General features: G+C 41.2%; 1 protein-coding gene across 1 annotated transcript in view; it reads right to left on the reverse strand.

Annotated features, from left to right (window-relative positions):
* Positions 1 to 208: 208 nt before the first annotated feature.
* The window catches only part of LOC127490203 (cationic amino acid transporter 3-like), a 29056-nt gene continuing 3815 nt past the window's right edge, over positions 209 to 25449 (reverse strand). The window contains exon 4 of the mRNA XM_070047155.2: positions 209 to 340. The gene's annotated coding sequence lies outside the window, so the exon portion shown is untranslated. The remainder of the gene's footprint in view (positions 341 to 25449) is intronic.

Below are 25449 nucleotides of genomic sequence, written 5' to 3' on the forward strand. Positions count from 1 at the left end.
AGGACTCTCTACTCCAAATCATAAGCAACGTTTACAGGCAGGCGAGTTCAAATTCTTTGCTCTAACAAGGGGCTACACCGAATCTGAGCTTTTAACAGTCTGGAAGTAAATAATCAAACATCATTGTTCACGCCCCATAGGAGATACCCACTCCCTAAAAATAGGAATAATAAATAAAACTGTATCTCCAGTGACAGCAGGAGCTACTCACTCAGTTTGAGGTTTGTATACGATGACCACCAGCCACAAGCACGGATTTACCGAGAGAGGATTCCTGATAGCTGTTTGTTCCTTCTGTACTTCAGATTATTACACGTAGATAGAAAAGAAAGTCTATCTCCTAAAATGGGTAAGAAATTCCAAACAAGGTCTGGTTAGTTTACCCAAATGAATTTGTTCAGTTCATCTATATTATATTTGAAATATATCTACAGACTATTTTTAAAAGTTTTTTTTTTTTTAAAGTTTGTTACAACTTAGGGGTTTTAAAAAGGGAAGTATATGTGTGTGCATATATGTTCACGTATATAATACACATAGATATTTCAGATAGATAGACTGAAAGACAGACTGACCAAACCAAGCAGGCATTCAGGCATTTCCTTTTGGACAGATGTATCTGGTTGACAGTTCACCAAAGGTATTTTCTTGATTTTCTTGTTTTTTTTTTTTTTTTTTTTTTTTTTTAAGATTGATTGGTTGATTGATTTGAAAGAAAGAGTGACGGGGCAGGGGCGATTTTCCATCCACTGGTTCACTTTCCAAATGTCCACAACAGCAGGGGCTGCAGGGTCAGGCTGAAGCCAGGAGCCAGGAGCTCCAGTTGGGCCTCCAGAGTGGACAGCGAGGATCCAACAACTTGAGCCACAATCTGCTGCTTTCACAGGTGCAGGAGCAGGAAGATGGACTGGAAGCAAGGCCTCTGGGACTGGAACCAGCCTCCAATGTGGGATGCCGACATCACGAGCAGCAGCGTGACTCAGCGTGCCGCAGTGGCATTCGCATCACCGAAGTTTTGAGAAAGTCTGGAAAGATTTCAGAGTGCACGCTTTTGCAAGGGTGAGTAACTTTACCTCATGTGTCATGCATGAAACACGAAAATTCTCATGCAAGAAATCACAGGAACGAAGCCCGCCTGCTGTTTTCCTTTTCTAGTTCTTTCTATTAACCAGGCTGCCCTTTACAGAACCACACGCACACTGACGTCTCCCTGTCATCTCTTCCTTCATTCACACCCCACACCTACAGCCCAGGAGAGCAGCCAGGTGTGCTTCACTGGCCTAGAGTTACATTTTGACGACCTGCTACTTTCATTCTCCAGGATGAAAGGCAGAGAACCAGAGAAAGGATGCCCACTAGCACTTTGTTTATCTATGCAGAAGTGGCCCTTCATTGATGGAGCAACAAAAGCGAAAATGGCTCTACTTCTACTTTTCATTATTTTCTCTCTTTCTATGACAGCAGGTCCAAACACTGTCATTACAGCTTCTCATATGTGTGTAAATGGCTTGCACGATATCGCCTTCACTGATTTTTATGTTCCTTTGCATTCTGTAACTTTCTGGCTGGCACTTTTAGCCTGTATTTCAAACTACTTGGCAATTTCCTGAAAAACGTGTTTATTTCCCCTCCTGAAACCCATATCTAGTCATTGTTCTAAATCTAAAGGATGCTTGTTCGGTACTGATACTGAATTCTTCATATGCCTTTCTAAAAGCATTTAATAGTGACAAGAACAGAAAGAAAAAAAAATCTGTTTTCATATGAACTATTCATGCCCCCATATATTTCTTTTTTTACTGGTTTACACATTCTTTGCTTAATTCAACAGTTTTTTTTTTTTTTTTGACAGGCAGAGTGGACAGTGAGAGAGAGAGACAGAGAGAAAGGTCTTCCTTTCCGTTGGTTCACCCCCGAAATGGCCGCTGTGGCTGGTGCACCGTGCTGATCCGAAGCCAGGAGCCAGGTGCTTCTCCTGGTCTCCCATGCGGGTGCAGGGCCCAAGTGTGTATTAAGTAATGGGCACTGTGCTAGTTCTGCTATTTCAAACAATCATCAGCTTTGACTTCAATAACCTAAGAGTACAGTGAGAAAGTCTGTTGAAGAAGAAGGAGAAGGAAGAAAGGGAAGAGGAGAGTGAGAAAGGAGGGAAGAAGAGAATGAGAAGGAAGGAAGAGGAGGAAAGAGAAGAGAGGGAAAAAGAGCAGACATTAGTGCTTACTACCTAATATGATCACTGCTGAGACAGAGGTGCGCCTACATTCAGAGCCACGTGGGTGGGTCCACAACATACTTCATGGGTGGAGATGCATCCAAAAGCAGAGGAAAGGCCACAGGATTACGGGTCATATCAAGTTAAGTGTATTGACTGAAGGCTTTTCACAATATTTTCTGTATTTTGTTGAGCCTTGGAAAGGAAATAATAACGTACTTGTGACTTATTTATGAGAGAACACAATGGAACAGCCAAACAAATGATTACATGAGACTGATTCAAATAGCAGTTGTAAGATCTTGTATTAGTATAGCATACTTCCATTCATATTCTTACTGCTCCAAAACTTTTAACTCACATGGAACATAGCAATTGTATTGCAAATTTTATTTAAAATCATATTATATTGAAAGAATAGTAAAAAGTATAAGGATGAAAATCGTGGTAGAACACAGGAGAAAAGACATTCTAAGCATCCCATGGTCCCAGAAGAAAATACATCACCAAATCATCAGTTATAAGTGCACTAATATTGTATTCTAAAATTAAAAAAGAAGAATCTGTTCACTAAAGCACACAGAGCTGATCAAATGGAACAGAGGGCTTCAAAAGTGCACGGAAATTGAAAGTTATGAAAAAAGTCTCAAAAACTTTTGCACCAAAATTATCCTATATTTTGTTTCCATTCTTTTCCCCACATACTTTTTGAGGTGCCCTCATATAAAGAATTTATAATAATCAAGTTTCCATTTTCCAGGATGAAACGTGGAGCAGGGCACTTGATGAGGTACAACTAAGGTTTAACACCAGGTAGCAAGAGCCCATGTGAACCCAGGAAGAGATGGGTCTGGTGCCTCTAAGATGGGAACTGAAATTCTAGAAGCCAGAAAAGATGCCAAATTTTGAGAAATGGATAAAACAAAGAGCTTGTCAGAAAAAAAAATACTTCAGGAAAAAAAAGCTTATAGAGTAGGCCCCCAGGGGCTCCAAAAATAAGCTGTCCTTTAAATTGTTTAAAAGTGATGCAAGCAAATAGACACACACAGAGACACACATACACAAATGGACATTTTCTTGGTCTAAATCAAATCTTTACTTTTTGTAAAACACATTTTCAAAAAAATGTCCTTGAAGTCTTAAGCTCCACTGGTCCAAGACAAATCTAATGAAAGTCAGATTTCAGTGTGACTATGACACGGTCTGCTTCCTCCCTAGGAGCATACAGCTGCCACTTGCTTTATGAGATGTGCTTCTTGGTCCACCCCAGAACTACCTGGGACTCTTAAAATGATGCAGCAAATGCACGCCTCTGTGGGTCTCACAAGAAAACATGAGTGACCCAAGGAACTTCTGGCTCCACTAAAGAAAATCCTCGATAATTACAAAGGGGAGTTGTCTTCCCAAGAATGAAACTGTCATTTAGGTTTGAAGGTGTAGCCCAGGGGTGACATGAATGATACCACTTCTTACTCAACCAGTAACCCCACAGTCTGTCTACACCGTGGCATATTCCTCATCACACTGCCTTTTTTTTAATTCTTTTTTTAAGATTTATTTTATTTATTTGAAAGAGTTACAGAGAGAGGTAGAGACAGAGAGAGGTCTTAAATTCACTGGTTCACTCCCCGAATGGCCACAACTGCAGGAGCTGAGTTGATCCAAAGGCAGGAGCCACGTGGGTGCAGAGGTCCAAGGACCTGGGCCATCTTCTACTGCTTTCCCAGGCCATAACAGAGAGCTGGATCAGAAGTAGAGCAGCCAGGACCCAAACCAATGCCCATATGGGATGCTGGCACTGCAGGCTGGGACTTTAACCTGCTGTGCCACAGCGCCGGCCCCTACACTGCCCTTTCAATCACCATCTTAGCAAAATCAAAGTTATGGGGTCAGTGCTGTGCTGCAGCGGGTTAACGCCGTTAGTGCCGACATCCCATATGGGTGCCGGTTCGAGTCCCAGCTGCTCCTCTTCCAACCCAGCTCTCTGCTATGGCCTGGGAGAGCAGTAAGAAGAGGGCCCCTGCACCTGCGTGGGAGACCCAGAAGAAGCTCCTGACTCCTGGATTCAGATCAGCGCAGCTCCGGCCATTGCGGCCAATTGGGGAGTGAACCATCAGATGGAAGACCTCTCTATCCCTCTGCCTCTCCTCTCTCTGTGTGGCTCTGACTTTCAAATAAGGAAATAAATCTTTAAAAAAAATAAAAGTTTTGGTTTAACTAATTCTTAGACACCTTTTTCTTTTTCTGAGAAGACAACCATGACTTTCAAACTCTACAGTTTTATTTTAAATTCAGGTAACAATGATTATGGGTTGCTGCTCTCAAAATTCATTGTTTGAAGGGGCAACCTTTACGACCACACAGTGTGAGCTTATTTCAAAAGAGGGTCTCTATGGAGAGAATCAGGTACAGTGAGGCCATTAGGGTGGCTGTTACCCAGGATCCCTGGTATCCTCATAAAAGGAGGGACGAGGTTCAAAACCAGAATCAGGCAGAAAGGGATGAGCATGTCTTTTAAGTCTTGTTTATCATGTTGTCCACATATAGACAAGTGGGCCAAAGAAAGCATCAGCAGACCAAGAATGAGTGTGATATACATAGTCATACTGCCATTGGATGGGGTAGAAATAAAGCTGTCCCCAGCAAGGCAGGGAAACCCTCTGTCTCTACAAAAGGGTAGAAAAGACTTCTACCTGCCAGCAGCCCAGGGAGAGAGCCCTGTCAACCTTGCAATCCTGACAACTCCAAGCGAAAGCACAGCTTAGGCTCCCAGCAGCAGTGCCTGGTGGGACCAGGTCTGTGTGTCACTGTTTCCCAGCGTGGATGATCAGCAGAAGAAATCAGTAATGAGGATGAGAAACAGGGACATTCTTTCTGAGATATCCCCAAACTGGCATTAGCAAAGCAATGTTCAGTTCACCCCTACTAAATAAGTGAGGACATTTGCCATTTTCAAGAAACTAGAGGGCAATTATTTGGCAAGACACTAGTTTTCATGGGCTTTCCTGGGCACTAAGAGACAAAGGAATTACCAGTCTGTGGCCTGAACCACTGAGGGCAGGGATGCTGCAGGAGATGGAAAGTCTCTAGGAGAAGAAACTCGATGGATACAAGTCAAAAGTTACAGGAAAAGCATCAGACAGGAGCACTGATGGCCAATAACACCTTTATTTTATTTTTAGTGTTTATTTTATTTATTTCAAAGACATAGTTTCAGAATAGAGAGAGACAGAGAGCAAGTGTGTGTGTGTGTGTGTGTGAGAGAGAGAGAGAGAGAGAGAGAGAGAGAGAGAGAGAGAGAGAGAGAGAGAATCTTCCATCCACTGCTTCACTCGCGAATGGCCCTGGTCCAGTACTTGAATATGCAATGCCTACATCACAAGCAATGGCTTAACTCACTGTGCCACAATGCCAGCCACCATTTCATTTCTTCACTCTCTTTTTTTCCTTCAAATCATGCATGTTCTGAGTCCTTTACACTAATTAATTTTAGCCTCATAAAAACCTTATGAAGTATTACTACTGTCATCATTGACATGCACTCCAAAGTCCCTATCAGAGGCATGAATGGTTGCACAAGTCAGGTTTAATCCTTGCTGCATTAAGGAGAGGCAAGGAGAGTTATAGGGCATTTTGTAGCCTGATTCAAAGAATCTACAGGATTTGGGATTTACGAAGATGATTTGGGATAAGGCTCCGAAAAGCCAGGTTTCATTCTGGATCAGGTCCTGTCATGAGGCAGAGTTGATCCTGTAACTGAGTATATTGGTCAGCAAGTTCTAGAAGGAAGACAGGTTACATAAGGCTAATGAAGTAGCAGTCACTCATATCACCAGGAATTCTGAAGTCTGCATAGGGAGATTTTCCTTTATCTTCACTTAGACAATATTATCAATTGCTCTCATCTTGTGTCTCTTTATCAAAAGCACAGAATGACCTTGTCTGATATTAACACTCTATGTTTTTTTTTTATTTCTAACAGGATAACACCAAGGCCCAGGCCAGGTCTTAAGAACACCAAGGCCAAGATGTGTCAATTCAGTTCCCCCAAATTGCCCATTGGTAAAGAAACAGACGTGGGCATTAGGCACAGAGGCACTCCCACGATGGAGCGACTGAGTTCAAGTCTCAGCTCTGCCCCTGACTCCAGCTTCCTGCTACTGCACACCCTGGGAGGCAGCAAGTGATGGCTCAAGTACTGGGGTCCCTGCCATCCACCTGGGAGGCCTCAGTTCCTAGTCCCCCAGGAGTGGCCTGGACCAACCCTGGCTATTTCAGATATTCAAAGAGTGAAACAGCAGATGGGGCATCTCTGTCTGTCTGTCTGTCTGTCTCTGTCCCTGTGACTTTCAAAGAATACATACAAATGAATAAAAATAATGGGTGTTGTGCTGCAGTGGATGAAGACACCTCTTGGGATGCCTGCATCCCATATCAACACGCCAATCAGAGTTGTGACTACTCTGCTTCTGATTTGGTTTCGTGATAATGCACCTGGGAGGTAGTGGGTGATGGTCCAAGCACTCAGGTACCTGCAAACCAAGCCATGTGCAAGACTTGGAGACAGTTCCTGATTCCTGGTTTTGCCTTGGATCACTGAGAGGTGAACCAGTAGATGGAAAATTTCCTTCTCTTTCTCACTCTCTCTCTCAGTGTGTGTCCCTCCCTCTCTAAGTCATTCTTTCAAATAAATAAATTGTTTAAAAGAAAATAAAACAGAGGCCCAGGAAGTTCGAGTTACTGACCAAAGGTCACACAGATGAGTGCAAAGCAAGCTGTGAACCTGAGTAATTTCGCTCCAGGCTTTGACCCTGTGCTAAAATCAAGAGCCAGAGGTAGCAGTGGTGACAGCCTAATGCTACCTGTCCCAGACCAGAGGACACCACAAGTGATATTCTAGGAGATACGGTGTCAAGGATGCTTTTGTCTGCACAATTTTATTCTTGTTTACGTAACTTGTATTTATAATTTCTTTTTTTAAATTTATTTGACAGGTAGAGTTATAGACAGAGAGAGAGAGAGAGCGAGCGCGCAACGTCTTCCTTCTGTTGGTTCACCCCCCAAATGGCCACTATGGCCGGCACTGTGCTGATCTGAAGCCAGGAGCCAGGTGCTTCCTCCTGGTCTCTTATGGGGGTGCAGGGCCCAAGCACTTGGGCCATCCTCCATTGCCTTCCCGGGGCCACAGCCAGAGCTGGACTGGAAGAGGTGCAACCGGACTAGAACCCGGTCCAGCACCACAGGCAGAGGGTTAACCAAGTGAGCCACAGTGTCAGCCCCTGTACCTTCTTTTTTTTTTTTCACTTTTATTTAGTAAATATAAATTTCCAAAGTACAGCTTATGGATACAATGGCTTCCCCCCTCCCCATAACTTCCCTCCCACCCGTAACCCTCCCATCTCCCGATCCCTCTCCCATTCCATTCACATCAAGATTCATTTTCAATTATCTTTATATACAGGAGATCAATTTAGTATATATTAAGTAAAGATTTCAACAGTTGGCACCTACACAGAAACATAAAGTATAAAATACTGTTTGAGAACTAGTTATAGCATTAATTCACATTGAACAACACATTAAGGACCGAGATCCTACATGAGGAGTAAATGCACAGTGACTCCAGTTGTTGACTTAACAAATTGACACTCTTGTTTATGGCGTCAGTAATCACCCTAGGCTCTTGTCATGAGATGCCAAGGTTATGGAAGCCTTTTGAGTTCGCAGACTCCAATCTTATTTAGACGAGGTCATAGTCAAAGTGAAAGTTCTCTCCTCCCTTCAAAGAAAGGTACATCCTTCTTTGATGGCCCGTTTTTTCCACTGGGATCTCACTCCCAGAGATCTTTCATTTAGGGTTTTGTTTTGTTTTGTTTTGTTTTGTTTTTTTGCCAGAGTGTCTTGGCTTTCCATGCCTAAAATACTCTCATGGGCTCTTCAGCCAGATCGGAATGCCTTAAGGGATGATTCTGAGGCCAGAGTGCTGTTTAGGACATCTGCCATTCTATGAGTCTGCTGTGTATCCCACTTCCCAAGTTGGATCATTCTCTACCTTTTTAATTCTATCAGTTAGCATTAGCAGACACTAGCCTTGTTTATGTGATCCCTTTGACTCTTAGACCTATCAGTATGATCAATTGTGAACTGAAATTGATCACTTGGACTACTGAGATGGCATTGATACATGCCACCTTGATGGGATTGAATTGGAGTCCCCTGGCACGTTTCTAACTCTACCATTTGGGGCAAGTCAGAATGAGCATGTCCCAAATTATACTTCTTCTCCCTCTCTTATTCCCACTCCATATTTAACAGAGATCACTTTTCAGTTCAATTTAAGCACCTAACAATAATTGTGTGTTAATTACAGAGTTCAACCAATAGTATTCATTAGAACAAAAAAAATACTAAAAGGGATAAAGTATTAAGTTGTACATCAACACTCAGGACAAGGGCTGATGATGTCATTTTTTTCTCATAGTGTCCATTTCACTTCAACAGGTTTCCTCTTTGGTGCTCAGTAGGTTGTCACTGATCAGGGAGAACATATGATATTTGTCCCCTTGGTACTGGCTTATTTCACTCAGCATGATGCTTTCCAGATTCCTCCATTTTGTTGCAAATGACCAGATTTCATTGTTTTTGACTGCTGTATAATATTCTACAGAGTACATGCTGTATAGTATTCTATAGAGTACATGTTCCATAATTTCTTTATACAGTCTACTGTTGATTGGCATTTGGGTTGGTTCCAGGTCTTAGCTATTGTGAATTGAGCTGCAATAAACATTAATGTGCAGACAGCTTTTTTGTTTGCCAATTTAAACTCCTTTGGGTAAATTCCAAGGAGTGGGATGGCTGGATTGTATGGTAGGGTTATATTCAGGTTTCTGAGGAATCTCCAGACTGACTTCCATAGTGGCTTGATCAGTTTGCTTTCCCACCAACAGTGGGTTAGTGTCTCTTTCCCCACATCCTCGCCAGCATCTGTTGTTGGTAGATTTCTGTATGTGAGCCATTCTAACCGGGGTGAGGTGAAACCTCATTGTGGTTTTGATTTGCATTTCCCTGATTACTAGTGATCCTGAACATTTTTTCAGGTCTGTTGGCCATTTGGATTTCCTCTTTTGAAAAATGTCTATTGAGGTCCTTGGCCCATCTCTTAAGTGGGTTGTTTGTTTTGTTGTTGTGGAATTTCTTGATTTCTTTGTAGATTCTGGTTATTAATCCTTTATCAGTTGCATAGTCTGCAAATATTTTTTCCCATTCTTTTGGTTGCCTCTTCACTTTCCTGACTGTTTCTTTTGCAGTACAGGAACTTCTCAATTTGATGCAATCCCAATTGCTAATTTTGGCTTTGACCACCTGTGCTTCCGGCGTCTTTTCCTAGAAGTCTTTGCCAGTGCCTATGTCTTGCACGGTTTCTCCAATGTTCTCTAATAATTTGATGGTGTCGGGTCGTAAATTTAGGTCTTTAACCCATGTTGAGTGGATTTTTGTGTAAGGTGAAAGGTAGGGGTCTTGCTTCATGCTTCTGCATGCGCCAGCCCCTATAACTTCTATAACTATCAAGCTAGTACCAGTGGTGATGGTTTCACATCTCACCATTCTGCAGTTTAAGTTATGTTAGGCACTGGCATCATGATACAGCAGGGTAAGCCTCCTCTTGGGAGGCTGGCACTCCATTTGAAAGTATCTGGGCTCATGTCCCACCTCTGATTTTAGTCCAGTTTCCTGCTAACACATCTGGGAGACAGCAGTAAATGGCCCCATATTTGGGGCCCTGCCACTCATGTTGGAGACCCAGAGACAGTTGAAGGTTCCTGGCTTCATTCTGTCCCAGTATTAGTCAGTGCAGACATTTGGAAAGTGAATCAGCAGATGGAAGACCTCTTTGTGTCTCTCCCTATCTCTGTCACACTTTCAAATAAACAAATATATAAATCCTAAAGCTAAATAATAAATCAATATTCTTTTATTTAAATATATTTTTCACTTTGTGGACTTGGACTTTGTCTAAGATGGAAAAAAATCTTCTAACTGTAAACCAAAAGGATAATTTAGTGTTATTAAGGATTACTTTTAACCAAGTCACCAGATATTCCCATCCATCAGACTGATGGTCTCAGTTCCAACATCTTTCTCACTTTGCATGTGAGTAAGTATTGCAACACATGTTTTTCATCTGACCAACATACATTGTATTACTATCAACTGTTATGTAACCCAATCCAAACTTTTAACATTTAGTGATTCACGGTGTCAGAAAATAATTTAAAATACAGTTCTTTTTTACTTTTACTCAAAGATATACGATAATGTAATGAGAAAGAGTTTCCAAGAAACTTTTTTAAAATTATACTATAGTTTAGGAAATTAGTACAACTTAAGAAAGTAGGTGATAACCATGATTTCAAAGACATACAAAAATGATATAAATGTAAAATGCATGTTTAAAATAAAACACACAATATTCCAAGTTGATGTAACTTTCATACTCTATTAGACGCTTCTAGGAGAATTGCTTACTAGGTTCTTTTAATGCCAATCTTCATAATAAAGGATTATGTCCTAGCTAATTAAACTTGATGAACAGAAATTCAAATGCCAACTGAAAGGATTTGCAACTATTTATTTTTCAGAATCATTTTAGGGGGTTCCTACAGATATTTACTAATTTTTAAAGCATTTTATTTTTAACTGAAAAATAAAATTGTACATAAATATGGGCATCATGTAATGTTTCTATACTATTTTTTTTAATTTTTATTTATTTATTTGAGAGGTAGAGTCACAGACAGTGAGAGGGAGACACAGAGAGAAAGGTCTTCCACCCACTGGTTCACTCCCTAAGTGGCCACAACGGCTGGAGCTGCGCCAATCTGAAGCCAGGAGCCAGGAGCTTCTTATGGTCTCCCACCCGGGTACAGGGGCCCAAGGACTTGGGCCATCTTCTACTGCTTTCCCAGGTCACAGCAGAGAGCTGGATGGGAAGATGAGCAGCTGGGACTAGAACCAGCACCCATATGGGATGCTGGCACCACAAGCAGAGGATTAACCTACTGTGCCACGGCGCCGGCCCCTATACTTTTTTTTTAAGATTTTATTTACTTATTTGAGAGGTAAAGTTACAAACAGAGAGAAGGAGAGGCAGAGAGAAAGGTCTTCCACCTGCTTGTTCACTCCCCAAATGGCCGTAGCAACTGGAGCTGGGGCCAATCTGAAGCCAGAAGCCAAGGAGTTTCTTCCAGGTCTCCCATGTGGGTACAGGGGCCCAAGTCCTTGGGCCATCTTCTACTGCTTTCCCAGGCCATCCATCAGCAGAGAGCTGGATGGGAAGAGGAGCAGCCGGGGCTTGGACCAGCGCCCATGTGGCATGCCATTACTGCAGGTGGAAGCTTAGCCTACTACATGATAGCACCAGTCATATTGCATAAAGGCCCATCAGAATACACTTACTATCTTCTCAAACAATTAACATGTTTAAATCAATTCATCCATTCATTAATCAATTGTTCATTTTTTAGTTTTTAACAGATTCAGTGTAAATCCAGGATAAACTTACTGTCTCCTCAGTTTACATTTCTTTCTTTAATTGATTCATTAATTTCTAGTTATTTAGTTTTTAACAGATTCAATGTCATTCACTGACAAAAATCTAAGAACACAATGATATTCCCTTCTTCCTCCCTCTCTGCCCCCCTCCTTCCTTCTTTAAGTTTTCAAGGTAACATATTTTTAATTCTCATTGTAATCAAGGGCTTAATGCACCACCAAATAAAGAGTTCAACAAGTAAAAATTGCAAAGATCCTAGTTTAGTGAGCATGTAGCTAAGGGCTATACACAATAATAAAATAGAAAGATGACCATTTCACCCACATACAGGAAATTTTAAAGTAACCCCAGATCATCAGAACTATGGCAGTATAACTTTCTTAAACATTGGTTTGACAAAGTTATAAAACAAAGTTTAATGAAACCTAAAACTCTTTTTGAATATGAATCATTTATACTGTTGTAATTTACCCAAGACAGTTTGTAAGACGTCCAGAGACACTCCGAAGGAAGGAATCCCAGGAGGGGGAGGTGGCAACACTTTATACCCATCAAAGGCCCTGGTGAGTTACTGTTTTCAAGCATGACTACAGACAAACAGTAGAAAACCGTTGGGGCGGGCACAGAAGTAAGAATCCACTTTCCACTATCACCGTGGGCAGTTCTGGCCACAGAAACCTCCTGGAGTTGTTCAAATGATTTCCCAGAGGGAATCTGTTTTATAATCAAGTACCTTTTACTCATTCTTGGATGTTCTACATGCTTGCCTAATTTATCAAGTGTGGATATCTTATAATCTCAATATGAAAATTACATGAACTGTCCTAACCCACACTGATTTCAACTAATATTTTCACCTATTTTAAGCTTTACAAGAAGTGGACACTGAACATTTTCCTATATTCAGATCAGAATGATAGCATGGTACATTAATAAAGATATGTTCATGATATTTAAAAGACAGGAATCCTAGCTATGCCACAATTGAATTCTAGATAAGTCTCTTGAAAGAAATAAGGAAACATCTTTCCCTGCATTTGAAATTTATTTGAATCTACTTATTTCCTTAGAAGTTTGTGTGTTTTGTTGTGTTTTAAAAAAATGAAACCTTGGGGCTGGCTCTGTGGTGTAGTGGGTAAAGCTGCTGCCTGCAGTGCCAGCATCCCATATGGGTGCCGGTTCTAATCCCAGCTGCTCCTCTTCCATTCCAGCTCTCTGCTGTGGCCTGGGAAAGCAGCAGAAGATGGTCCAGGTCCTTGGGCCCCTGCACCTTCATAGGAGACCCAGAAGAAGCTCCTGGCTCCTGGCTTCAGATCGGCGCAGCTCCAGCCATTACGACCAATTGGGGAGTGAACCATCAGATGGAAGACCTCTTTCTCTCTGTCTCTCCTTTGCTCTCTGTGTAACTCTGACTTTCAAATAAAAAAATAAATATTTAAAAAAATAAAACCTCAAATGTCATGGCAAGAATCAAATATCACAGAATAGCTAACAAACTAGCATCAGCACATGAATGGGAGGAGAAAGTGAGAAGGGACAAGGTTAATTCCCCCAAAATCGTACATTGCAAGAAGAAATTGTGGCTTTCCTGCAGGGACTGCAACTCATAAGCTTAGTTTAAATAACCTGGACCCACAGGCAGACCTGAGAACTGGAGCTTGTATGAAATTGGGCACAGCTGTTACAATCCAGCCCTCCTTGAGGACACTCTGGGAAAAGAATCAGGAGAAGTTCAGAAAAGCAGTATCCACTCCAAGTCTTTTTTTTTTTTTATTTACAGGCAGAGTGGACAGTGAGAGAGAGAGAAAGGTCTTCCTTTGCCGTTGGTTCACCCTCCAATGGCCGCCGCGTCCGGCGCACCGCGCTGATCCGAATGCAGGAGCCAGGTACTTATCCTGGTCTCCCATGGGGTGCAGGGCCCAGGCACTTGGGCCAGCCTCCACTGCACTCCCTGGCCACAGCAGAGAGCTGGCCTGGAAAAGGGGCAACCGGGACAGAATCCGGCACCCCGACCGGGACTAGAACCCGGTGTACCAGCGCCGCAAGGCAGAGGATTAGCCTAGTGAGCCGCGGTGCGGGCCAGTCTTTTCTTTTTTAAAGATTTATTTATTTGGAGGCAGAGGCATAGAGAGAGCAAGAGAAAAAGAGACATAGAGAGGACTTCCATCTGCTCGTTCACTCCCCAAGTGGCCGCAATGGCCAGAGCTATGCTGATCCAAAGTTAGAAGCCAAGAGCCTCTTCCAGGTCTCCCCATGGGGGTGCAGGGGCCCAAAGACATGGGCCATCTTCTACTGCTTTCCCAGGCCATTAGCAGAGAGCTGGATCGGAAGTGGAGCAGCTGGGACTAGAACCGGTGCCCATATGGGATGCTGGCACTGCAGGCAGTGGCTTTACCTGCTATACCACAGTGCCTCCCCTCCCCCCACTCCCAGTCTTTAAAAAACACTGTCTGGAAAGCTTCTGAGCAGCGACAGTTCAAAGAAGGGCATTTGCCGTGGAGATGAAGAAACAGAACTGGGGATTTTTTAGCTCACACAGAGATGAACTTGACAGAGGTATTAGCTGACATTGAGGAATGCCCACCAAAAGGGTGTGTGGTGGAAAAGCCAGGGCAGTGAGATACACACAACAGCTGTAGCCTAGAGTCAGGTCAAGCCACACTCAGCAGCTTGAGGTTCATTATCAATGAGGAGAAAATATTAAAGAGAAACCAGAAAGAGAAGCTGTGTCCCTATAAGTACGCAGGCTCTACTAAGGAAGAAATCTTGAGGGTCAAGAAGCACTGGGGTGGTCACATTTTTATGTACAGAATGACAAATTACGATGATATTTCAGCATTTTTTTAAAAGATCAACAACCCAGCTATTATTTTTTTAGCCACTAGAAAAATACTACGATTGACTAAGATTCCTGACTTTGAATTCAACAATCCAGGTATTTTACCTTTTTTATATAGATTTGTTTACTTATTTGAAAGGTAGAGTTGCAGAGAGAAGGAGGGAAAGGAGAGAGAGATCTTCCATCTGCTGGTTCACCCCCAAATGGCCACAGTGGCTAGTGCTGGGCCAGGTCGAAGCCAGGAGCCTCATCGGAGTATCCCATGTGGGTGGCAGGGGTGCAAACTCCCAGGCCAGGTTCAGCTGCTCTTTCCAGGGCACCAGCGGCAAGCAGGATTGGCAGTGGGGCAGGCAGGCCATGAACCAGAACCCGTATGGGATGCCAGCACTGCCAGAGGCAGCCTAACCCGCTGTGCCACAGTGCAGGCACCAATCCAAGTATTTTTTAAAAGGCCAGATTGAGGAAACAGCGTTGTTTCACAGCAGGGTAAGTAAGCTGCCTTAGACCTGGCCCAGCCCTGACCATTGCAGCCATTTGAGGAGTAAACCAGCAGATAGAAGATCTCTCTTTCTCTCCCTCTCTCTGTAATTCTGCCTTTCAAATTAATGAATGAATTAACTGAAAAAGGAAGGCATATTGACCACTGGGCATTTCACATGGCAGTTACGCCACTGCTCAGAACACCTGCATTCCATATCACAGCACTTGGGTTTGAGTCTCGTTTCTGCTCCCAATTCTAGCTTCCTGTTAGCATACACCTATGGTGGACGCAGGTGATAACTCAACTGGCTGGCTGTCTGCCTCCCATGTGAGAGACCTGGATTGAGATTCTGGCTCCTGGCTTCTGCCTCGCTGAGCCTCAGCAATTTCAAATATTTGGGGAGTGAACCAGCAGGTTGGATAGGAGCTCTGTTTGTTTGTCTGTCTCTTTCTCACTCCCCATCTCTTTTAAATGAATTTAAATAAATAAATGAAAGCAAGCAAGCCAACCAGATAGACACCAGGAAAACATGGCCTAGAATTTTTAGCATAATAACATTCATGTAAGTGATACTATTTTGTTGTAAACACACACAAAAAAAAGTGACAAATTTTCAGGCCACAGAGGATTTGATTTAGTAAATGGATATGTTATTATCACATCAAAATTGGGAAGTCTTAAGTTTCAATTCAAATTATTTTGGTGTTAATTAACCTTTTACAATAACTTAGGATCATGTCCAACAGGACCAATTTATCATGCACTGATTCTTAAGTATTTCATTAATTGATTTAAATAAGTTCCATTGTTTCAAACACCAGCCATTGACTAATGATTTTCAAATTTATGCCTTTGTTCCATGGACTCCTTAGTACTCCAAACTCACATCTATATGCCTTCTGGCATACTTAAGTGTCTCAAGCTTAAAATCTCAAACTTAAAATGTCCCATGAAAAATTCTTGAATCTCTCCATAAGTCTGTGCCTCCAACAATCTTCCCCATCTTGTTATAGGGTAACTCCATTCTTAAAATGTGTAGGACAAAAAACTTTGAGTCAGAGGCAGGCATTTGGCCTAGCAGTCAAGAGACCAGTTTGGATGCCCACATGCCATGTTAGTCGGGCTGACTTCAGTTCCCAACCCTAGCTCCTAACTCCAACTTCCTGCAAATGAGGATGCTGGGAGGCAGAGGTGATGGCTCAGTGCTTGGGTTTCTGCCACTCCCATGGAAGTCCTGGATTGAGTGCTCAGATCCTGACTCTAGACCCTGCCATGGGGCCAAGGTGAGCATCTGGGGCATTAACCCAATGACTGGAGCACTCTTGCTCTCTAGCTCTCTCAGCCACCCTCCTTCCCTCTCTCTCTTCTCTCTCTCCTTCTGCCACTCAGGGCCAGTAGTGTGGTACAGTGGATTTAAGCCACAGCTGGCAACTCCAGCATCCCATATCTGAGTGCCAGTTCAAGTCCTGGCTGCTCTGTTTCTGATTCAGCTCCTGCTAATATATCCTGGGAAAGTAGCAGATAATAGTCCAAGTGCTTGGGCCCCTGCCACCCACTTGGGATACCTTCATACAATTCCTGACTGCTGGTTTCAGCCTGGCCCAGCTTTGGCCATTGCATCCCTTTGAGGAATGACCCAGAGGATGAGAGATCTCTTTTCCTGTTTCTCCTCCCTTCTCTGTAACTCTGCCTTTCAAATATATACATAATTTTACAAGGCAGATTCATCTCTGATTCCTCTCTTTCCAGGGTTCACATTGAATTCATGAGCAAATCCTGTGGGCTCTCCTTCAACACATATCCCAACGTGGACAATGTCTCACTATTTCTATTACTGTCAAACCATCATCGGCAATACTACTATAAGAATTTTCTAACTTGTCTCCATGTTTCTGCTCTTTGCTAGAAAATTTGATCACAGGATTGTTCCAATAGCTTCCTATTTCTCTGCAATGATGTGACCCTTCATATTTGCCTGGGTCTACATGATCTAGTTCCTTAGAAACCATTCTGACATTATATTCTGCAATTTCCCACTCAGTCATTTCATTTTCATTTTAGCTACAAAGGCCTCATTTTGTAAGTCAAATTCCCACTGTTCAAAATCAGGATGTTTTCATTTGCCCTGTCTTCTAACTAGAAAGTTCTTCAATTAAATCTATGGATTATTCTTAGGCTCCCTTTTTCAAGATACACTCAAAAGGTACACATGCCTTGTACTCTCTTTGATCAACAGATACAATGAGACACACTTTACCCTTCTCATTAAACTCCCACTCTAATAACCAACCAATTTATACTCATTTTTATGCTTGTCTTCCTCGACCAGAGTAGGTTCCATAGGATCAAAATACCATCCAATGTATCCACTGTGGTCTCCCTAGCACATACATATCAGATGTTCAACAAAGGGTTATTGAATACATTCAATAATGGCAAAAAAATAGAACTTCATGATTTTATAATATATCCTCTTTTAATCTATCCTTCACTGACTTTCTAAAAGACTCATTGTACAGAGTTACAATTCATAAAATATTAGCAAATTTCATGTGGTTAATGAATTATTAGAGAACATGGTGTGCCTATTCTGGCAAACTTAGCTTTTTCCCTTGGTTATAAATTTTCAATACATGCTCAGGTTTTTCTCACCATCAACACACAACCACAGTCTATATCTGTCTACAGTTCCATCATAAGGGAACATTTGCATACCTGAGTGCAATCATGTGAAGCCAGAACTAACATTACCTGCCCCATCAGATCTCAGATTTATATATGAGCCAAAGATAAATGGAATTCTCTAGAGCCAAAAGAATGACAACAACCAGAGAAATTTATCCCTAATTCCCAGGCTCATAGATATTTTTAGAAATCACAAGTGGTAGAAAGCTACAATTATGAAAACAACTGTACATGTATTCAACAACTGTGTAACTTACACAATTACATAGCGAAGTTCTAATCTCCTTCCTTACTCTTTGGTGGATTGTGGTAATGATCTCAATCATTTGCATATTCCTGTACCCACCTCCTTTCCATGGTTTCAATATTGGCAAAGAACTGGTACCTATTCCTTAACTTTGGTCTTGGCCAGGTGACCCTGTTGAACCAACAGAGTGAAGGCAGACGTGACAGTATGCTGCTTTCTGAGCACAGAGGTGAAGAGACTGTGAGGTTTCTGGTTGTCCTTTGCTCTGTGGTCATTACATTAATTATGGCAGGCTCTACAGGTTCTATATGAGAGCTCATGGAGCACAGCAAATCCAATCAGCCCATAGAATTCCAGGAACAAGTAAGAGACCCCACAATCACAATACCCTGAAGAAAGTACTTGGCTGAGCCCAGCCCAGCCAAGCCAAAGGCATTTGAAGAATAAATACTTATTGTTTTAAACACTGAGTTTGGAGGTACTTTGTTGTATACAACAGAAAATCAACAGAATCATCTTTCCAAAACATTCCTTTAAACTTCCTTAAAAAAAGTTCTCATAAGTTTGAAAAAAAGTTCAACCAAATTCAAACACATGAAATGACTTCCAATCAAAATTTAGGTAGAAATATTCAGTATGATACCTTATAAAGACAAAATGCACAGGAAGAATTTCTAATGAATTATCATTTAATAAATTATTTTCATAGAAATATTAGTAAAATGTGATATTGGAGAGTTTTCATGATAAAGAAGCTTGAATGAAACAAAATAGGAATAAAGAGAATAAAAGCCTTGTGATACTCATTGATGTCAGCAATTTCATATTCCATAAAGAATCTGAGTGTGCAAGAGCCATGTAAGACTGTAGTTTGTTTAAAAGAAAAGAATTCCCAGAATAATAAAAGCTACCCTTTGAAAAATGGAATGAAAAGCAGCACATAATTTATCAGACTGTAACTAAGAGATTGTTCAAAAGCCTAGGAGAACAATCGCAGCAAACAGTCCTCAGCCACGAGGGCTACAGACTCAACCTAACATTACCCAGAGGGCCCACTGAAGGAAGACACAGAGGAGACATCTAGACACAGACACTTTTATAGGAGACTCTCATAAAGCATTGGTGGAAAGTCTTCCTGAATATCATGCCAGAATCATTTATTTGAAACCCAAATGGTTCATGAGTCACCAAGACTCTCATAAATCAAAATGGCTGTGAGGGTAACTTGCTTAATTTTCCACTTGTTCTTGTAAAATACATATACTGAAAGAAAGTTTCCTTTATATGTGCACATTGAACATACCCTAAAGACAGGCTTTAATTTTAAGAGACTTTGAAATTAATTTCTTTTCCCTCTTATGACTACTTCCCCAAAAGAATACGCATATACATATATGGGCATTAACGTCTCTTTAGTCTGACAAGAGAATATATCACTAGATTCAATTCAGAGACAATCAACTATGTGGAATATTTCAATTCATGGGAATACAGAAGGCCAATGAAACACACATTTTGTCACCTATGTCTCAAATATCCCTAACTCACCATGTGTCATTTTTCCTGTAATAACACATACTCTGTCCTATCCAGCAAAATCAGCATGCAGATGGGATTTAGTAGCAGCTCTCTTTTATTAAGAATTTATACAAACCAGAAAATTAATTTCCCATAATTAACTCCCTTAAGCACCAGAGCTGCCCCATAAAATAAATTCTATTATTGTCTGCAGTTTACAGAACAGAGAAATGAGGATTAGATTTGCTAACTCAGGACAGAACCTGAATTGTAAGCCCTGTTGACTGATAACTGACTCTGCCACCATATCACCAGTCTAAAAAGTGGTAAAACAAAATAGTCATCACCAGATTTCCTCTTAAGGAAAGAACAGTCAGAATTGAAAGACATCCTGCAAGATGCTTGATTAGGAAGTCCAGGCCTTGAGAGAATTAATTATCGGTAGGTAGTCTTTCTACTGAAGAAATCTCTCATTCAAATATTAAACATGAAGTTCATGACATGTTGAACAGTGAGTGGCAGAAGTCTGGACAGTTATCTAGCAAATGTGAATACAGAAATTATTTCTAAAAATAAAGATGTCTGATACTCAATTTACCCTTCTATGTTGGCTACATTCCTCAGCCTTGTGTGAGACATATTTGGTTTGTTTTATGTGTTGGTAGTGGTTAGAAATGAAGAGTTTGGGTTCTACTTCTTGCTCAATATATTAAATGAATGCAGTGAAAGCAGAACTTAAAATGTGGGAGTGATCATTAAAGTGTTGGGTTCATGGGAATCTACAGAAATCTTCAGAACCTTCTTGGGGCCTGTGTTATGGCTCAGCATGTTAAGCTGCCACCTATGACTCTGGCATCCCATATGACTGCTGGTATCCAGAACTGGCTACTCAGCTTCCAATCCAGCTCCCTGCTAATGCACCTGGGAAGGCACAAGAGACGGGACAAGTGCTTGGGTCCCTGCACCCATGTGGGAGACCCAGACAGAGTTCCAGGCTCCTGGCTTCAGCCTAGTCCAGCCCCAGCCTTTGCAAACATTTGGGAGGTGAACCAATGGATGGAAGGTCTCTCTCTCTCTCTCTCTCTCTCTCCCTCTCTCATTCCCTGTCTCTAACTCTGCCTTTCAAGTAAATAAATAAATAAATATTTTCTTAAAAAATGAACTTTCTTATGGTCCTAGATGTCCATTAGGATGAGGAATATGGGAAGAGGAGTTGGCATTTCTTTTAAATAAATATTCAAAGAGTGACACCCCACTGATATCATTCATCCATTTATCCTTTACTGTGCTATACTCACCATTGATAAATCTATCACCCTATCCCTGCCTCTAAGGACACCCACCCTCCCAAGAACAAGTGGCTCATCCTGAACCCAGATATTTGCCAATCGATGGCACCTCCTCTCTGGGCTGCATTCTTAGTTTGTTTTCTCTTCATCTCTTCCTTTTTCTCTTTCTTCACCCAAAACGAACCCTGAATTAACCACAGCTCTGTTGTGGCCATGAGTCAAGATTCCCTGTATAAACAACATCTGCTCTGTGGGTTCTTCTCCCACAAATAATTGAGTTGATTAGAAAAATACAGTAGTCAGTGAAGTCATATCGAGGACAAGAAGCGTGAACAGCCAGAACAGATTGGAGCTCTCCATATCTCTGCATAAACCAACAGTGTGGGAGGGGCATTCCTCACAAACAACAGCTGCCCCTTCACACACGTTGGAATTTAAATCCTAACAACACAATTACAGGGAAAAAAATGTAACTGCTAGCAGAAAGTAAATCTAAAGACAATTAACTATCATTGAGTTCAGTGAGGAACAAAACAATTCAGGATGGTTTTAAAACAGCATTTTTACCCACTTTTATCCCCAATGACCTGTTCTTATTAATTTTTATTGGACAGTGAGCAAGGGAGACATGGAGACAGTGGAAGCTCCCATCTACTGGTTCACTCCCCAAATGCTGCAAGTCAGAGTTGGACCAGGCCAAAGCCAGAAGCCAGGAGCCCAGAACTCAATCCTCATCTCTTCTACTTGGGCAGCAGGGACCCAGTTACATATGCAGCTATCACCACCTCTCAGGATCTGTGATAGAGGGAATAGGAGATGGACCTGAGAGCTGAATACCGGCATCCATCATGCAACAGGCATCTTAACTATGAAACTAACTGACAACTCTGTTTTTTAAATGAAAACAAAAACGTTATCTAATTTCTTTCTTTGGCCTTCATCCAAGATTTTAATACCTACATAGTTAACAAACTGTATTAATTACAGCTGGGAGGTACTCTTGTTTTGTACTATTTCTAGACTATACATACACATCCTCAAATACAACACACGCCCCATACTCTTCTCATTTTTTCAAAGGAATTTTTTTAATTTTAATTTTTTTTTATTTTTTATTTTTGACAGGCAGAGTGGACAGTGAGAGAGAGAGACAGAGAGAAAGGTCTTCCTTTTTCTGTTGGTTCACCCCGCAATGGCCGGCGCACCGCACTGATCCAAAGCCAGGAGCCAGGTGCTTATCCTGGTCTCCCATGGGGTGCAGGGCCCAAGCACTTGGCCATCCTCCACTGCACTCCCGGGCCACAGCAGAGAGCTGGACAGGAAGAGGAGCAACCGGGACAGAATCCGGCACTCCGACCAGGACTACAACCTGGTGTGCTGGCGCTGCAGGGGGAGGATTAGCCTAGTGAGCCGCGGTGCCAGCCCCATACTCTTCTCATTTTTACAACGAAGTTTGAAAGACATAAGAACAGATGATACTAACATTGGAAAGAGGACAAAGAATAATAGAGAAGTGGTATCTAGCATGTCTCTTTAAGATGGATATCCTTCAGAGACATAAAAGCAAATGGAACAATTAATTACACAATACTACACATAGATGTGGTCTCTTACACTGTAAGATGTACATTTATTCTCTTTATAAATAACTCAGTCTGTGATATTAAGTTATACCAACACAAACTGGATTGAGACACTTGAACTATTTGCTTTTTCTTAATGGAGACATTTAATGTAATAAATTTCCCTCAACCCACTTTTGCTACCACTCCTAAGTTCTGATATATTTTTGTTGTCTTCTGTTTGATTTCCTTTTTTCATTTCTCTTTTATTCCACTGGTTGCTCAAGATTATGTTGTTTAATTACAACACATTTGGAAATTTCTCAATTTTATCCAGTTTTGATGCCTAGGTTCATTAGGTTGTGGTTGGAGAAGATACTTGAGATGACCTCAGCCTTCTTAAATGTGTTAACACTCGTTTTGTGACCCAACATACTCCTACTAACTATCCTGGAAAACACTCTGTATAAGTTTCAGAAGAATGCATACTCTGGAGGTGAGCATTAGCCTACAGTTAAGACCTAAGTGTCCCACATCAGAGTGCCTGGATTCAGTTTCTGACTCCAGCTCCTGACTCCAGCTTCCTCCAGATGCAGGCCATGAGAAGTGGTGGTGATGGCTCAAGTAGTTGGGTTCCTGCCACTGATATGAGAGATGGTTTGTGTTTCCAGCTCCTGGCTCCAGTGCCAGACCAGCCCTGGCCATTTGCAGGCATCTGAGAAGTGAACCAATGGATGGGAGCTCTCTATTGTCTCCCCCTCCCCTTCTCTCTCTCTCTCTCTCTCGTGTGTGTTTGTGTGTGTGTGTGTGTGTGTGATTCTACAAATAAAATGAATGTGTATTCTGTTGCTGTAGGATATAGTATTGTGTATGTGTGTCTTAGGTCCATCTAGTTTATACTGCTATTCAAGTCCAATGTTTCCTTAGTGATTTTCTGCCTGAATGATCTATCCATTGCTTAAAGTGGGGTACTGAGGTCCCCTACTTTTATTGCATTGCTATTTATTTCTCTCTTCAATTCAGTTGACATCTGCTTTATGTTCAGGTGCTCTGATATTATATACACATATATTTATTATTTTTATATCCCGTTTATGAATGGATCTCATTACCTTTATACAATTGTGGTTTTATCTCTTTTAACAGATTTTGACTTCATGTTGATTTTGCCTGATATAATTATCACTATCTTGCTATCTGAAGTTTTCATTTGTATGGAATATCTTTCTCCGTCCCTTCACTTCCAGTCTCTGTAAATCTCACAGACCAAGAGGCAGAACAAAATTGGATCTTTTTCCATTCAGCTACTCCACACAAACGTGGTCCTCTTGAAGTAAAATCATTGGCAATGGTAAGAACCTACTATTGCATCATGTTAACTACTTTCTGCCTGTTTTGTGTGCCTTGGGGCCTTTTTTCTCCTCTTTACAATTTCACATGGATCAATTCCATTCTCTTTATATTTTCTGCATCTACTATAGATTTGTACATTGTAGATATCATGTAGCTTACAGAAAATAACTTGGTTTAACTACTTTAATCAACTTAACATCAATTGCATATAAAATTTCTACATTTTACTTTTTCCCTTCCACATACTTTTGTGCTACTGATACCATACTTTACATCTTTTTCGATTGTGTATCCATTAACCAATTATTGAAGCTGTCATTACTTTTAACTATCTTATTAAAGTTAAAAGTGATCCACGCACCATCACTTACACATCACTATTAATATACTAGAACAGGAGTGGGGACTATCTGGCCCATGTGCCACATCATAAAGCCCACAAAATCATTTGGTCTGGCCCTGCGAGGCAACCAAAGGCAGGACTAGAGATTCGGGAAATCTATAGCAGGCTATTTTTTTTTTTTTGGACACCAATGTTTATTTTTCAATTAAACAATCCTTTTAAATGCAAGGAATGAATTCTCAATCTTCATAAAGATGAATTAAAAATGAAATCCCTCGGTATAGTATGTATAATTACTGTGTTCTTGATCACTACTGGTGTTTACTATTTAACATCAACAACAAAGGTTATTTAAAATTCATGCTACTGGGTTTCTAGCTATTTTTAAGTGGATAATTTTGGATGAAGTGCAAATGATGTTGTAAATATACAAAGGTCCTTGGCAGAACAAAATGGCCCACCACCTCTGTATTCTGATGTTGAATATGAGTTAACAGCGATTTTTATATGCTAAGCTTTATCAGGTATAGTATTCTTAGCTGGAAGGTTTTTTCTTTTTTTCAATAGTCTTAATATATTGACCCAATCCCTTCAGACTGCAAGCGTTGTGTTAAGAAATCCACAGATAATCTCAGGAGGGTTCTCTCTCCTTTCCTTCTGAAAAAACACACTGCATATTCTCATTTGCTTCTTGATGTCCCATAGGCCCAATATGGTTTCTTTATTGTTTTTCATTCTCTTGTCTTTTTGTTCTGCTAATTGGTTCATCTTAAATGGCCCGTCTTCAAGTTCACTGATTCTTTTGCATGATTCGTTTTGCAGTTAAAGCTCTCTGTTAAAGTTTTAATTTTTGTAATGTATTTTCCTATTTCACTTTCTCTGTTTCTCATTTGTGTTTTTTATCTGTATTGAACTTTCTATTTTGTTTATGTATTGTCCTGATTTTCTTTGTGTTCTCTTGCATGCCATTGAGCTTAAGAGGGGTATTTTTAATTATTTGTCTGGCAATTCATAGACTTCCATTTTGCTGTGTTTGGTCACTACAGCATCATTAGTTTCCTTCCGTCCTACCAGTTTGCCTGACTCTATGATTCATATATCCTTGCATCAGTGTCTGTGCATTCCAAGGTGCTAACCCCACTTTCAGTCTTTACAGAGTGTTTCGACAGATGACAACACCCCCGCTAGGTCTCCAGCACTGCAATCCAGTGGTGTTGATGCCAGGTGACACTGCTGCCGCTTAGTTGGCTGTACTTCCATAGTCGGTGGATTCCAGTGGATGCGGATCCTGCCTAGTCCCTGGGTATACTTGGAATCCTCAGGTACCCAGATCAAAAAGGCTATCACTGGAGGAAAGTGACTGC

Source organism: Oryctolagus cuniculus, chromosome 8, assembly GCF_051225735.1.
Source record: "Oryctolagus cuniculus isolate XC-2025 breed Fujian yellow rabbit chromosome 8, ASM5122573v1, whole genome shotgun sequence".
NCBI lineage: Eukaryota > Metazoa > Chordata > Mammalia > Lagomorpha > Leporidae > Oryctolagus > Oryctolagus cuniculus.